The sequence below is a fragment of the Panthera leo genome, chromosome A3 (genome assembly GCF_018350215.1).
Source record: "Panthera leo isolate Ple1 chromosome A3, P.leo_Ple1_pat1.1, whole genome shotgun sequence".
In the NCBI taxonomy this organism is placed as follows: Eukaryota; Metazoa; Chordata; class Mammalia; order Carnivora; family Felidae; genus Panthera; species Panthera leo.
The window spans coordinates 129,672-143,763 of record NC_056681.1 but is presented as its reverse complement, the minus strand read 5'-3'; the positions used below and the strand labels follow the sequence as shown (position 1 = coordinate 143,763).

The 14,092-nt window shown below is 43.9% G+C and overlaps 1 long non-coding RNA gene across 3 annotated transcripts in view; it reads left to right on the top strand.

Moving 5' to 3' along the window:
* Positions 1 to 14,092, top strand: part of LOC122215283 — a 34,893-nt gene that overhangs the window by 3,902 nt on the left and 16,899 nt on the right. The window contains exons 2-5 of one of the 3 annotated variants that reach the window (XR_006200314.1): positions 4,136 to 4,308; positions 4,844 to 4,962; positions 5,291 to 5,401; positions 11,636 to 11,792. This is a non-coding gene — a long non-coding RNA (uncharacterized LOC122215283). Of the gene's footprint in view, positions 1 to 3,689; positions 4,963 to 5,290; positions 5,402 to 11,635; positions 11,793 to 14,092 lie in introns of those variants that run through there. The other 2 variants (XR_006200312.1, XR_006200313.1) reach the window with 2 other exon arrangements.

Below are 14,092 nucleotides of genomic sequence, written 5' to 3'. Positions count from 1 at the left end.
AGGTCCTGAGAGGTGGCAGGGGCAGAACTGACACCAGTTTAGTGATCTCCATGGGGGGTTGAGTTGAGGGTCCCTGTTAGGGTATGGGACAGGCTTAGGGTTTGGGATCGGGAATCAGTTATTTGTGTGTTCAGGATAAGGTTTTGGCATAGGATCCCCTTCTGCAGCTCCATTCGGACTCTGGAAATTTCATAGCAAACTCCTGGATTCCTTGCTGAATGATGCTGTGCCAGTCATGGGCCCCAAATCAGTTCTTTTCTCAGACCTAGGAGGTGGAACCTCCTTGGGACCAGGCCATGACTAATGTTAGGGTTAGGTCCCAAGAGGAAGTAGGGGCCCAACCACCACTCATTCAGTGATCTCCTCAGACAGCTGAGTTGAGGGCACATGTTAGGGTGTGGGTCAGTCCTTGGCTTTGGGCTCAGGGGGAAACCTATTGTTTGGGCCAAGGTTAGGTTTTGGCTCAGTATCCCCATCTGCAGCTCCATCCCAGCCATGAAAATGGCATGTCAAACTTCTGTGTTCCTCGCCGAATAATTCTGTTCAGGTCATGGTCCCCACATCCGGGGACCCCACAACCAGTTCTTTACTCCTCTCCTCCCCGTGTTGTAGATATGTAGTGTTCATATTTCAAAACCTTTCATATTGTGAATACTTTGATGTTTTACAGATATACTCATTTTTATTGCTTTTGCGTTTCACCCTTTAATACTGTCAATTTAGGTGTTTCTTTTCCACTTAAAGAGTCCCTTTTAACATTTCTTGCAGGGGTGGTTTGTTGGTTGTGAACTCGCTTAGCATTTATTTGGGAACCTCTTGATCTCTCCTTCCATCTGAATGATAGTGTGCTGGATAGACTCTCTTTGGCTGCAGATGTTTTCCATTCAGCACCTTTACCATACCACGCTGCTTACTTATGGTTTCAAAGTTTCTTCTGAAAAACATCCAGTGATAATCTTATGGGGTATCCCTTGTAGGTAACTGTCATCTTTGGTTTTGCTGCTGTTAAAATTTTTCTTTATCATGACATTTTGCGTTTTAATTACTATATGACTTGGTGTGGATCTGCTTCTGTTGAATATATTGGGGGTTCTTTGTGCCTCCTGCTTCTGGATCTGTTTCCTTCCCCGCATTAGGGAAGTTTTCATCTATTGTGTCTTCAAATAAATTTTCTGGTTCTATTTCTCAAGTTCTGAGAATGACAGGACAGGAAAGACCTGTTGAAGGTTCTCTGATGAGTCACTGGATTTGCATGCGTGGAGGATAGATTTGGGACTCAAATGAACAAACTACTTTTAACTTCAAAGAACTAGAAAAAAACAACAATCTACGTCCAATGTTCTCAGAAGGGAGACAGTAATACATATGAGAGTGGAAACCAATGAAACTGAGACCATGAAATCAATAGAAAATATGAAGAAGACCAACAGTGGGTTTTCTGAAGAGTGAAACAAAATTGACAATACTGTACATAGACTATGCTAAGACAGAGAGAGGACCCAAATCAAAAGAATTGTAAATGAAAGAGAAGACATTACATCTGGTACCACAGAAACATAAAGGAGACAAAGAGGCGACTATGGCCAAATTAGAGGCCAGCAAACCGCCTACCTAGAAGAAATGAATAGGCTCTTAGAAACACAGAACCTACCAAGATTGTATCAGGAAGATATAGAAGGTTTGCGCAGACCCATTAAAGGAAGACTGTATCAATACAAGAAGATAACCAATGCAAGTAAATTGAATCAGTAATCGAAATTCTCTCAGGGGAAAAAAGCCCAGGACCAGGTGGATTCACTGGTGAATTTGACCAAACGTTTGTAGAAGAAACTAACAGCAGTCCTCTCACTGATTCAAAAGGAATGAACACCACCAAACTCATTTCATGACACTGGAATTGCCCTGGTAGGAAGCCAGAGAAGGATACTACCTGAACAGAAAACTATAGGCCAGTATCCCCGTGATGAATATAGATGAAAAATTCCCAATAATGTATAGGCAAACCAAATTCAGCATTACATTAAAAGGATCATTGACCATGATGAAGGGTTTTTTCCCTGTAAAGGAAGGATGTTTCAGAAATGCAAATCAATAAATGTGTCCCCTCACATAATTGAATGAAAGAAAAATGAACCAGAAACCAGACTCTTAACTATAAATAGCAAATGGAGGGTTACTAGAGGGGAGGTGGGCAGGGGGATGGGTTAAATGGGTGATGGGCTAAGGAGGGCGCTAGTAGTGAGGAACACTGGGTGTTGTATGTAAGTGATGGATGACTACATTCTATACCTGAAACTAATATTACACTGTATGTTAACCAACTGGAATTTAAATAAAAACTTGAAAAAATAAATACTAAAGAAATACATAAATAAATTTAAACTAAACTAAATAAATACATTTTAAAAATTAAACAGAAAACTCATGGGACAATGTCAATAGACACAGAAAAATGTTCTGAGAAAATTTGGTATCCATTTGTGCTAAAAAAAAAACTCTTTAAAAATTCAGTGTAGAAGGAACATATCTCAACATAAGAAAGGCCATGTATGTGAAGCCCACAGCTAACATCATGCTCAATAATGAAATTGTGAAAGATTTTCCTCTAAGATCAGGCACAAGACAAGGATGCCATAGGTATGTGAAAGGGATTGGGTGATGCAGGCTTCTGGTTATGGAATGAATAAATCACAGATAGAAGATATAGCATAGGGAGCATAGAGAATGGTACCGGAATAGTGATACATGGTGACAGATGATAGCTACCCCTGGGTTAGCAGAATGTATACACTTGTCCAATCACTATGTTGTTCATCTGAAACTAATGTAACATAGTGTGTCAGCTATTCCCAAATAAAATGATTTTTTTAAATAAGGTAAAAGAATGAAATAAAAAGTTTAATGTAAAAGAATCTGTTAATATCTAATCAAGAAATGCAGTAAAGTTGCAAAATAGAAAGTCACCATATCAAATACTGTAGCATTCCTATACACTATTATCTAAAAAGATTATCTAAAAAGAAGTAGAGAAAACAACCCCATTTACAACAGCATCAAAAACAATAAAATATATAGGAATAAATTTAGCCAAGGAAGTGAAAGATCTTTCTACAGAAAACTATAAAACCTGTGTGCAGAAATGGAAGATATTCAGTTTGGGTGAAAGAAACGGGAGAACACACAAGTCAGTGAAAAGCCATCCCATGTCCATCTTTTGGAGGAATTAATATGGATACAATGTCCATACTACCCAAAGCCATCTAGAGATTCAGTGCAATCTCTATCAAAACTCCAATGCAATTTTTAGGCAATTAGAAAAACATATCCTAAAATGTATTTGGAACCACAAAAAGACCCCAAGTAGCCAATGCAAGAAAGAACAAAACAGGAGGCATCACACTTCTTGACTTCAAGCTGCATTCTAACACAAAGAAATCAGTTATGTCACTGACATAAGCACACACACAAGACAATGGAACAGAAATTGAGAGCCCAAACTAAACCCATGCATGCACAGTCAACTAGTATTTGACAAGGGAGTCAAGAATACACAGTGGAGAAGAGTAGTCTCTTGAATAACTGGTGCTGGGAAAATTGGATATTCACATGTATAAGAATAAAGCTTAGCACCTTATGTTACACCACTCCAAGAATTAACTTGAAATGGATTCAAGATGTAAATGAATGATACAAAAACAAAATTCTTTCTCATCATTTCAGCTCTTATTATGCCAAGACAGAGCTGTTGAGGTGGTGAGGGGCTGGGTAGAGAGTCGTCCTGGAAATAGAAGCCTGTGTGTGTGGAACAGACTTTCTTTAGTAGTCTGGAATTATCCCTCTGATCCTTTAAGACTAGCCACTTCCTTCCCTACATTTGCAGACACAGCTAGTACCCTGCATGCTGCCAGCAATGCACTGCTTTGTCGCCTCCAACGCCTAGAAGCTCTAGGTGGCACCCAGTGGGAAGGGTGGAGTTTAGTGGCACTGATGCTGCCCTGTTGAAACCAGGGGGAGGGGAAGGAGACAGGTACCGTTCCGGCTTCACTGGTGTTCAGCTATGTTAGTGTTGGTGTTGGTGTTGGATTTTTCACCTTTTACCCTACCACATCTCAAAAGTTTAATTTCTGTCCTGCAGGTCCACGTGTCTTCCAGAACATTCCTCCTTTCCCGGAAGTGCCCTCCATGTCACACCCCATGGGCTGCCCTTTATCACCATCTGTGGGCTTTGGGCCACCCCCATCTTCTCCAACCTGGTGGCCTCTGGGACCTCACCCTCCACCTCCACCATCTGGAAAGATGATCTGAACAGTATGAGTTGACTTATAAAACACGTTTTGTCTTTTTACTTGTTGAGTGTTTGGAGAAGATGCAGTGATGGCACCACAGGGCTTTCAGGTCAGCCTGAGTGAGGACGTTGGAACGTTCTTCAAGTTTCTCAGGGCATGCATGAAATGGGCAGTCGTTTCCCCATAGTGAGCTGGGCAACACGTGCCTCTGATAGAGAAGGAAGGAGGCCTTATACAGGCTGACAGACATAGCACTCCCTAGGATGTAGCTTGTACAGAGACCATGTGCTGGGCTCTCTGAGGGATGAGACACACCCCTGACTTTATTTCTAGCTAGTTGACACCTGAGCTGTTCACAGATGCTTGATTAGTTATAAAAACACCTGAACCAGGGCCCTGTAAACCTTCCTCAAGGGACAGGATCAGATCTCCCTCTTGTCCTCAAGGGTCATCCGAGGCACCAGAAAAACCCTCTGCCCCTGGTAAGGGACCCAAGAGTGTGAATGAGTTGAATATAATGAAACATGTGGCGGATGGTTTGTTTTTCTTCCACACAGTCTATGCAAGTCAGAATCAACCTCCATCCACCTCCAGCCTTTATGAGACCCAGGACGTGGTGCAGCTCCCATGGGGAATATCAGTTGTGTCTCTACCAAGGATGCAGAGAAAGTACAAGGTAAATTCTATTGCCCGTTTCAGTTGCAATGCTTTCTGGAAACTTTTATCTGGCCTTGTCTGGTTTTCTATGTCCTCTGGTGTCTTTACTGTTTGATTTATGTCCTCACAAGCCTCCAGGCTTCTCCAGTTTAACATCATCATGTTAGCTGGCGCCTCTGGAAGCCACAAGTGAGTGGAGGCTGAGGACCACGTGGGTCTCACTTTGTGAAAATAACTTGAGGAGGATGACACTTCCCTGCACCCTCAAGTCTTCTGCAGCGTCTGACTCCTTCCACACCTTCTTTACATGGGATTATCCTTATTATTTTCATTTTTTCCTATTTCAGTGTAGGCGATGAAATTGTTCCGAATGTCTGCGATGAGCCTCGTGACTGGAAAAGATGAAAACTCTTTCCAACTTTATATTGTGTGCTTTGTGCAGTGCTGAGTGTTCTTAGGTAAATTTCAGAATTCATTATTGATCTTTCTGTGTTGGTAAATTTGCGATAGAGAATTTCTCCAGTCGTCCCCTAGGTGGAAATACTCTGAATTTTCAGAAGCGGCACGTGTACTCGAAAATGTACGTGGAACTGCAGTCGTGAAGGGAGAGAATCAGTGATTACCTGCAGGGCCAGTACCTCACAGAGTTCTTCAGTTGTGTTTATATGTGCAGGTTCTCTTGTGTCCCGGGAGCAGTTGTAACTGGTACTTTGCCTCATGATACCTTATGGGAGTTTTACACCTGAAATCTAGACCTGTTTCTGTTCATTCTTTTATGTGGAATTTCAACCTCCCTTTTACAATGGGACAAAATAGCTCTGCAACTCATATTGTATTTAAAAGCTGAATTACCTGTGAATTAAGATAAACATACCTGAGACCAATGAATGTGCACAGGTAACGTGTTTCTCTCAGAAAACACATTTCCAGGCCCCCTGCAGGACTCCAGGAACCCCCATCTCCTCAGAGGTCTTTGTGGCCTTGCACAGATGTCTTTGTCAGGGAGGGAAGCAGAATGAGGACAGGCATGGGATGGCAGGTTGAGCTTTGACCCTGGGGTGGCCCTGAATCTCTGTGTGGTGCTGGGCTTTTCTTTCATTCCTTCATGTTCTGTCTGTTCTCAATGTGCAAATAAAAAGTCTTCAGATCTGGTGGAAGAGGACACCAGAGGGGTCTTGGACATAGATGTCTGCCTCTCTGGAATGCGTTCATTTATTAGGCTGGCATTAGTGTCATCAGTCTTCTAGAATAGGACTCCTTGGCTTTCTTCATTTGTAAACATGGGCAGTGATGTGTGGTAACAGTAGTTTCTCCTTGTGGCATCTGGTACCTTCAGGTCATAGGTGGGACCTCGTGGGAGGGTAGAGTTTTCTGGCACTGATGCTCCATTCTACTAGAACCCATGAATGAACAAGGGGCCAGGTGCCAACACCTGCTTCATTGTGTTTCAGCTCCTGTGGGCATTTCTGCTTCTCTGTCATACCACCATACCTGTCACTTCTGTCCCGTAGGTCCCTATGGATGCAAGAGGACCTTCTTCTTTACCAGGTCCACCCTACAGGCCCTTCCCCACAGATCCCCTTTATCACTGTTCATGGGCTCTGTGTGCCCCCTCCAGCTCCTTGGTGTTCTCAGGGACAGGACCCACCACCTCCACCTCTACTATTTGTGAGGTGATCTGAACAGTATAAGTTGATATGTTCAGCATATTCAGCTTCTGTGTTGTTGAGTCTTTGAGAAGACGTAGAGATGGCCGCACAGGCTTTGCAATGCAAGGGTGCTGCTGGCTGAGGACACTGTTAAGATTCTTCAGCTTTCTCAAGACATACATATGTTGGGCTGTGTCATTTTCCCTTACTGAGCTGGGCTGCAGGTGTCTCTTGTGGAGAAGGAAAGAGTCTCTTCATAGAAAAGCAGGCGTATCAGTTCTGTAGACATGCCTTGTACAGAGTCCGTGTTCCTGGCCCTGTGAGAGATGAGGCACACCCCCCTCAGGGGCTTCAAGTGTCCTAATGCGGAGAGAGTCACATGCATTAAATGACATGGAACTTCTGATCTACAATAGTGGCAGCTCCAGTAATGGGTCCTCAAGTACAAGAGATGGAGACATGAATCTCATGGTAATGAAATGGAGACTGTGCATGAGAAGGGAGAGCTGAGATGGTGCAGAGGGGAGGGTGTTGGACTCAGTGAGATGGAGTTGGAGGCCATTTCTGGCAGGGCCCACAACCTGGGCAGGGAGAGCGAGCGCAGCGTGAAGTCCACAGAGATTTGCTGCCTGGGTTCAAGGACAGTTCATGCAGGTATCATCTCTGAAATGTCGTTGTGGCCAAAGTGCGGCCAAATTAGTTCATTATCTAAATAAAGACTGTTGTTTCCCTTGGTTTTCTGAAGGTTCTGGATCTGTGTGAAAGAATGCCCTGGAGATTTGTAGTTTAACTTGGTTCTTATGGGATGCTTGTCTGCCTAAGTTTGTGTGCCTCTGTGAGACTAAGTGTGACGAAAGGTTGTAGATCAGCTTCCTTGGCCTTCAGCCTGAGTCAGACTCTTAGCGGGGAATTCAGGGTTGACCAGGAAGCGCCCCTGCTGGACTCTTGTCACCGCACCCCTGCACCTGCTGTCACCACCCTGCCTGAAGGTTTGCATCTCCGAAACTTCCCTCACAATTTCCTGAGGCTTTGCCTGTGTTCCTGCTGTCTCAGCCTTAATGCCAGCTCTCAGCGGGGCCATCTCAGAGCCTCAGCTTTGTAATCTGAGAAGCAGGGACAATGTTGATCTCTGAGGTCAGTGCGATGAAGAGGTGGTTAAGCACACAAGAAATTTGTAAAATGTATGGGATGAGTGGGCATTCACCCTTCTCAGGGTGGAAATGAATGTATCTGCACACAGAAGATCATCAACAGATGTTCATTCAATTTCCTGAAACTAAGGGTATAATACCTGAGGCTGGGAGATTGGCAATTCCTGTTTCAAAAGATACAACGAAGACCCCTGTGTGTTTTCTATTAAAATTCAGGTCCTTCTTTACAAAGAAGGAAAAGATAAGTATGAGAATGTGTACACCCAGGGATCTAACTCTAAGATCTGAAGATAATCGTCTTCCATTACAGGCACACACACAAATGCAGCCACACAAATATGTGCTCATCCAAGGACACAGATGTATTGTAGAAGACCGAATGCATAGAGGAGAACAGAAGATCCCTTTGCAATGACTCAAAATCACTTTGACATAGAGGGCAATCAGTTTGAAATTTGAAGAGGACACTGAACCATTACAAACCAGCTATGGTTATTATATATTTAGAGATGGTGTCTAATCTGCCCCTTGGTCTGAATGCTTTCCCTGCCCACCCCATCCCCTCCACATTGTCCTTCCTAATGTCCCCAAATACACTTGTCATAGTTGTGTTTCTGTGTCAGCGTCTGCTTCCAGTAAATCAACACTCCTTCCCCATCAAGTGTACACTTTGGGGTTCCTGTGTATGCAGTTAACCAACAGGTAGAATGTATAGTGTTGGTGGAAGAAGACGGATCATTCTTTGGGGTTGTATTGCCTGGAAGGGACCTATAGTTCCATCTGAGGAGTTGGGTACATCCTTTAGGGAGCTCTGGTGGTGGTTGTTAATTCTGTACATAGATACTCATGAGCACACTGCGCACGTGCTAGTTGATGGGGTTTGTGCTGATGAGCAGGGCAGGTCTCCAGGAAAGGGTCTATTCTGATGGTGAGGAATGGATTCAGGAGACCAGTAAGGAGGCCCTGCATTAATTCTTGGCCCTTGTGCACCTTACCAGCTGCCCCCAGTAGTACCAATCCAGGTGGCCTCCAAGGGGGCAAATGGCGCAATTTTTGTGGCGAGTCACACGATGTCCCATAAAGCTCCCCCTGTTGCCATATTGAGCCATGGGGAAGGCAGAGGTCCATGGTCTGAGATGGGTTCCTTTGACATCGCCCAGGAGAGTTGTGTGTAAGCATATGGCTCCCTCTACATCGGCCAAGCCAATCCACTTTTCCCCAGGGACCCTGAACCCTGTGAGCCCCTTTTTCCTCCCAGCTTAGGGAAGCAGCCAGCCCTCCAGCAGCTTTTGGGTCCTGGCTGGGCCACCAAGGGTAAATGTCTGGCTGTCCACATGCTGCCAGCATTGCTTTAGCAAATGTCAATATGGGCAGCTGCTGTACGGGGGATTCTCCTCCATTGTGATCAGGGCCCGGGACAAAACATGACAGGAAAGGGGGAGAGGCAGGAGTGCCCTGTGCTCCTGAACAGGGCTGCATGCACAGAGCAGATAGCCTGAAGCCTGGGGAGACGTGGAGAAAGAGACAGGTAAGGAGAGAGACACTGGATGAGTGATAGGGGAATTGGGCAAGTAGAGAGTGAAAGGAAGAAACAGAGAGATGTGGTTAGAGGGAAACAGAGACAAAGAGGAAGTACAAGGAGGAAAGTAGAGACCTGGTCCAGGTATGTGGACGGGGTGAGATGGGTCAGGGGAGAGAGGATGTATGAGTGGCTCTGAGTGCAGGGGCAGAAAGGGCTGGTATCATGGGCATCAGAGTTCCGTGACTCCAAGGCTCCAACATCCCTGGGGCCAAGCTTTGCAGAGGCCATTGCATTTGAAAAGATGTGTATCCCCCATTTCTCCTGGGATTGTGGGACTCAGCCTCATGTTCTGTCACGGAGAGGGATGTCTTGAGGGTGAGTGTGCTGCTCTTTAGCAGGTAGACACCAGAGCCTGCCCTATGGGGAGGTGACCCAGAGCCATCTCCCTCACTGCCCCAGGCCCTGTTGGATTTCCCCCCTCCCCCCACCAGCTGGCCTTCCTCATGTTCTGAACCCAGGCATCAGTCATTGTGTTGCCCCCAGGTGCTGCAGTCTGGACCTGGCAGAGGTGGACTGCTCATACTGATAAAAGAAATATTTGACAGTAAGGTCCATATTCTCCCTCTGGAACTAGCTGTGTGCATCAAAATAGTGGGTTGCTATCCTCCTGTCCACAACCAATCTGAGGATTCCAGAAGGTAGGTGAACCCTTTAAAACACCATAGTCTTCTCTTACATCAAATTCAAAGACATTTTCTTGTCCCAGCTTTCTTTTAATTCTGAAGAGATGGCAATTAGTAATTGAAGGCATAATGGTCCTATAGGAAATTGACCTATATGACTGATGGACATTATTTCATCCATCTGTATCCCTAAAGCACATTTCATTGGAAATATTAGCCAAGGATACATACCGTGAATTCATAACAGATGTGTAGCTACCTGTAAGTTGCATTCTGACCTTGTCACATATGTGTCATCAAAGATAGTATTAGTGACTTTTCAGATAAGTTCTCAACATCAAGATGGTAATTTTAGAGAATCTGGTATAAATGGAATTTCACAGATTCTAAATTAGGAATTATTTTTCATTTTTAATGTTTCTTTTTTTCTTTTTTTGAGAGAGCCCGAGCTGGGGTGGGGGGAGAGAGCAGGAGACACCGAATCTGAGGCAGGATCCAGGCTCTGAGCTGTCAGGACAGAGCCTGATGTGGGGCTCAAACTCAGGGACTGCAAGATCATGACCTGAGTGGAAGTAGGACGCTTAACCGACTAAGCCACCCAAGCGCCCCAGGAATGATAGTTTATTGGCAAAGGAGGAGAAATTAAAGATAGTGTAAAGGGTGTCTATTTTTAATTTAAACATTGTTCACACATTTGTTGTATTAGTTTTAGGCACACATTGTAGTCATTCCATATGTCTATAAATTATGTTGTACTTAAGCACAAGTGTAGCTATCATGTGAAAGCATGCAACAGTATTATTACAGGATTGACTCCATTCCATTGGCTGCCCCTTGTATCCCTAGGACTCATTCATTCCATAGCTGGACGTCGGTATCTCTCTCTCTAAGGTGTCAACTCTTTATCTAACCTGGGTATTTTGGTGGTAAACACAATTACCTCTTATTCAGCATGTGTAAGTTGGCGGTCTATTTTTCTGTGAACATTGCTTAAAGCATGACAAACGATGTCATTACGTTAATAAATTCGGTTTCATTCTCCACTCACCAGAAAGGAGAAGAAAAAGATTTCTTTGTGTCTCAGGCCCTGTCACTAAGACCCTTCCCAGTGTGGAGAACAGGCTTAGTTGCCCAGAGCACCTCGGTCTCTCAGCTGAGCGACCAGAACCTTCAACATCGCAGGAATTCCCATGGTGGCCAGCAGGGAGAGCTCGAGCACCACAGACCCGGAGGGGCGGGTTCCTCTGCCGGGCAGTGATGGCCAGCAGAGGGCGCACCATCGGCTTTTCTGACCCAGGGCCCCTGAGAGCAGGAAGGGCTTCTGTTGCTCCCAGAGGATGCAGGGCCTCTGCTGCTGCCTCAGGACAGAGAGCAGAGCTGCGTTTCCAGCGGGTTCTGCCGCCCGCCCCAGGGGAGACCTTGGGAGCTTTGCAGCAACTTGGCATCTCCTGAGTCGCCAGAGAGAAGCTGCAATGTTGTACTGAGTGCTGAGGAGGGGGCGCTGGGTGGCTTCCCTGGTCAAGCTGGTTGCTGAGCAGCACAGGCCCTTGCAATTTCGGGGCTGTTCCCGTGTTTCCTTCCTCCCCTTCCCGGACAGTATTTGAACAAGACGTATTTTACTAAAGGACTCGTGGATTGCGGGGTCCCACGACATCACCTCATCGATGCAGTCGATGGTTTGTTCCAGATTCAGGCTTGTTTCCGGGAAGAAACCCTGACAGAAGTTCAGAAGAACGGGAGCTGCATTCCGTTAGGACGTGAATACATGAAATGCTCCTCTCACGACCTTCTGGAAGAATGAGCTGGGACCCAGTTTCTGAGTCCTGCTGGAACCAGAGACCGAGGTAAGGGCACAAGCTGTCTCCCACATCATACATGCTTTTTTAAAAATTTCATGGTTATTTTTCCAACCTAGTGAAGTGATTGAAAACTACAGAAAACCTGGTAGGTAGCTGTCATTAACCTTATGTTATCTTTTAAATTGCAGGGAGTAAAGATACAGTGTAGTATTAGTTTCAGGTGTACATTATAGAGCAACCCTTCCACACGTCCCCCGGTGCTCATCCCAGGTGCACTTCTTAATCCCCAGCAGCTGTTTCACACATTCCCCACCTGGCTGTGGAAGCCCTCAGTTTGTTTCCTAGTTAACAGTCTGCTTGTTTGTCACGGTCTCCTTTCTCCCCCACCTCTTGTTTTGTTTTGTTTTGTTTCCATGGGTTAGTGAAATCACCTGGTATTTGTCTTTCTCTGACAGGCTTATTTCACCCAGCATAACATTCTCTCCATCCACCTTGTGGAAAATGACAAGATTTCATGTTTTTAGGGCTACATAATATTACATTCCATATACTACATCTCAGTTTATTCATCAGTTGATGGATGCTTGGGCAATGTCCGTAATTGGGCTGTTGTAGAAAATGCTTCTGTAAACATCAGGGTGCATGTATCCCCTTGAAGAACTATTTTTGTATTCTTTGTGTAAATACCTCCTAATGAAATTGCTGGATCGTAAGGTAGTTCTATTTCCAGTTTTTTTTTTCTTTTGACAAATCTCCATGATGTTTTCCAGAGTGGTTGCACCAGTTTGCATTTCTCCCCACAGTGCAAGAGGGTTCCTCTTTCCCCACATCCTTGGAAACACCTGCTGTTTCATCCTTCATTGATTTTAGTCATTCTGACATGTGATATGTTATCTCATTGTACTTTTGAATTTAATTTCCCTGAAGATCAGTATTGTTGAGCATCTTTTCATGTGTCTCTTGGCCACGAGTATGTCTTCCTTGGGAAAATGTCTATTCGTGTCTTCTACCCATTTTTAATTGGATTTGTCATTTTTTGTGTGCTGTATAACTTTATATATTTTGGACACTAACCCTTTATCAGATGTCATTTGCAAATATCATTCTATAGGTGTTTTAGTTTTGTTGATTATTTCCTTGGTGACGGAAGCTTTTTATTTTTACTATGTCTCATTATTTTTGCTTGTGTTTCGCTTACCTCAGGAGATATATCTACGAAGATGTTTGTACAGACAATGTCAAATAAGATACTACCCGTGTTATCCTCTGGGATTTTTATGGTTTCAGGTTTCACACATAGGTCTTTATCCATGTTGGATTTATTTTTGTGTATGTTGTAAGAAAGTGGTCTGTTGTTTTGTTTTGTTTTGCAGGTTGCTGTCCAGTTTTTCCAAAACCATATGTTGAGGAGACTTTAAGTTTATGTATTTATTTTGAGAGACAGAGAGAGCATGCAAAAGAGGGGCAGAGAGAAATGGAGAGAGAGAATCCCACGCATGCTCTGCACTGCCCTGAGATCAAGACCTGAGCTGAATTCACAATCACACGCTTTGGTGACTGTGACAACCATGTGTCCCAAGACTATGTTTTTTTTTCCCCATTGGATATTCTTTCCTGCTTTGTTGAGAATTAATTGACCATATATGTGTGAGTTCATTTCTGGGTTTCCTTTCTATTCATCTATGCCTCTGTGTTTTCTTGTTGTTGCTGCTGCTGCTGTTGTTGTTGTTGTTGTTGTTGTTGTTGTTGTTGTGGTTTTGCCAGTACCATACTGTTCTGATCAGTACAGCTTTGTAATATAACCTGAAGTCTGGAATTGTGATGTCTCCAGCTTTGCTTTTCTTCTTCAAGTTTGTTTTGGCTGTTTGGGGACTTTTGTCATTCCATACAAGTTTTGAGATTATTTGTTCTAGTTCTGTGACAAATGTTTTTGTTTGTGTGATAGGGATTTCATTACATGTGTAGATTGTTTTGAAGAGTGTAGACAATTTAACAGGATTTTGTGCTTCCCATCCATGAACATTAAATGTATTCCCATTTCTTTGTGTCCTGTTCCATTTCTTTCATCAGTGTTTCATACCCTTTAGAGTACAGGTCTTTCACCTCTTTGGTTAGGTATATTCCTGGTATCCTGTGGTATTTGTGAACCTGTCAATGGGATTGATCCCTTTCTCTCTGTGTTAATTCATCATTTGTGTGTAGAAATGCAATACATTTATGTACATCAATTTCTGTATATTGTGACTTGTCGAATTCATATATCAATTCTAGCAATTTTTATGAGAGTCTTTCATATTTTTTATAGAGCACATCATGTCAGTTCCAAATAGCAAAAGTGCTACTTC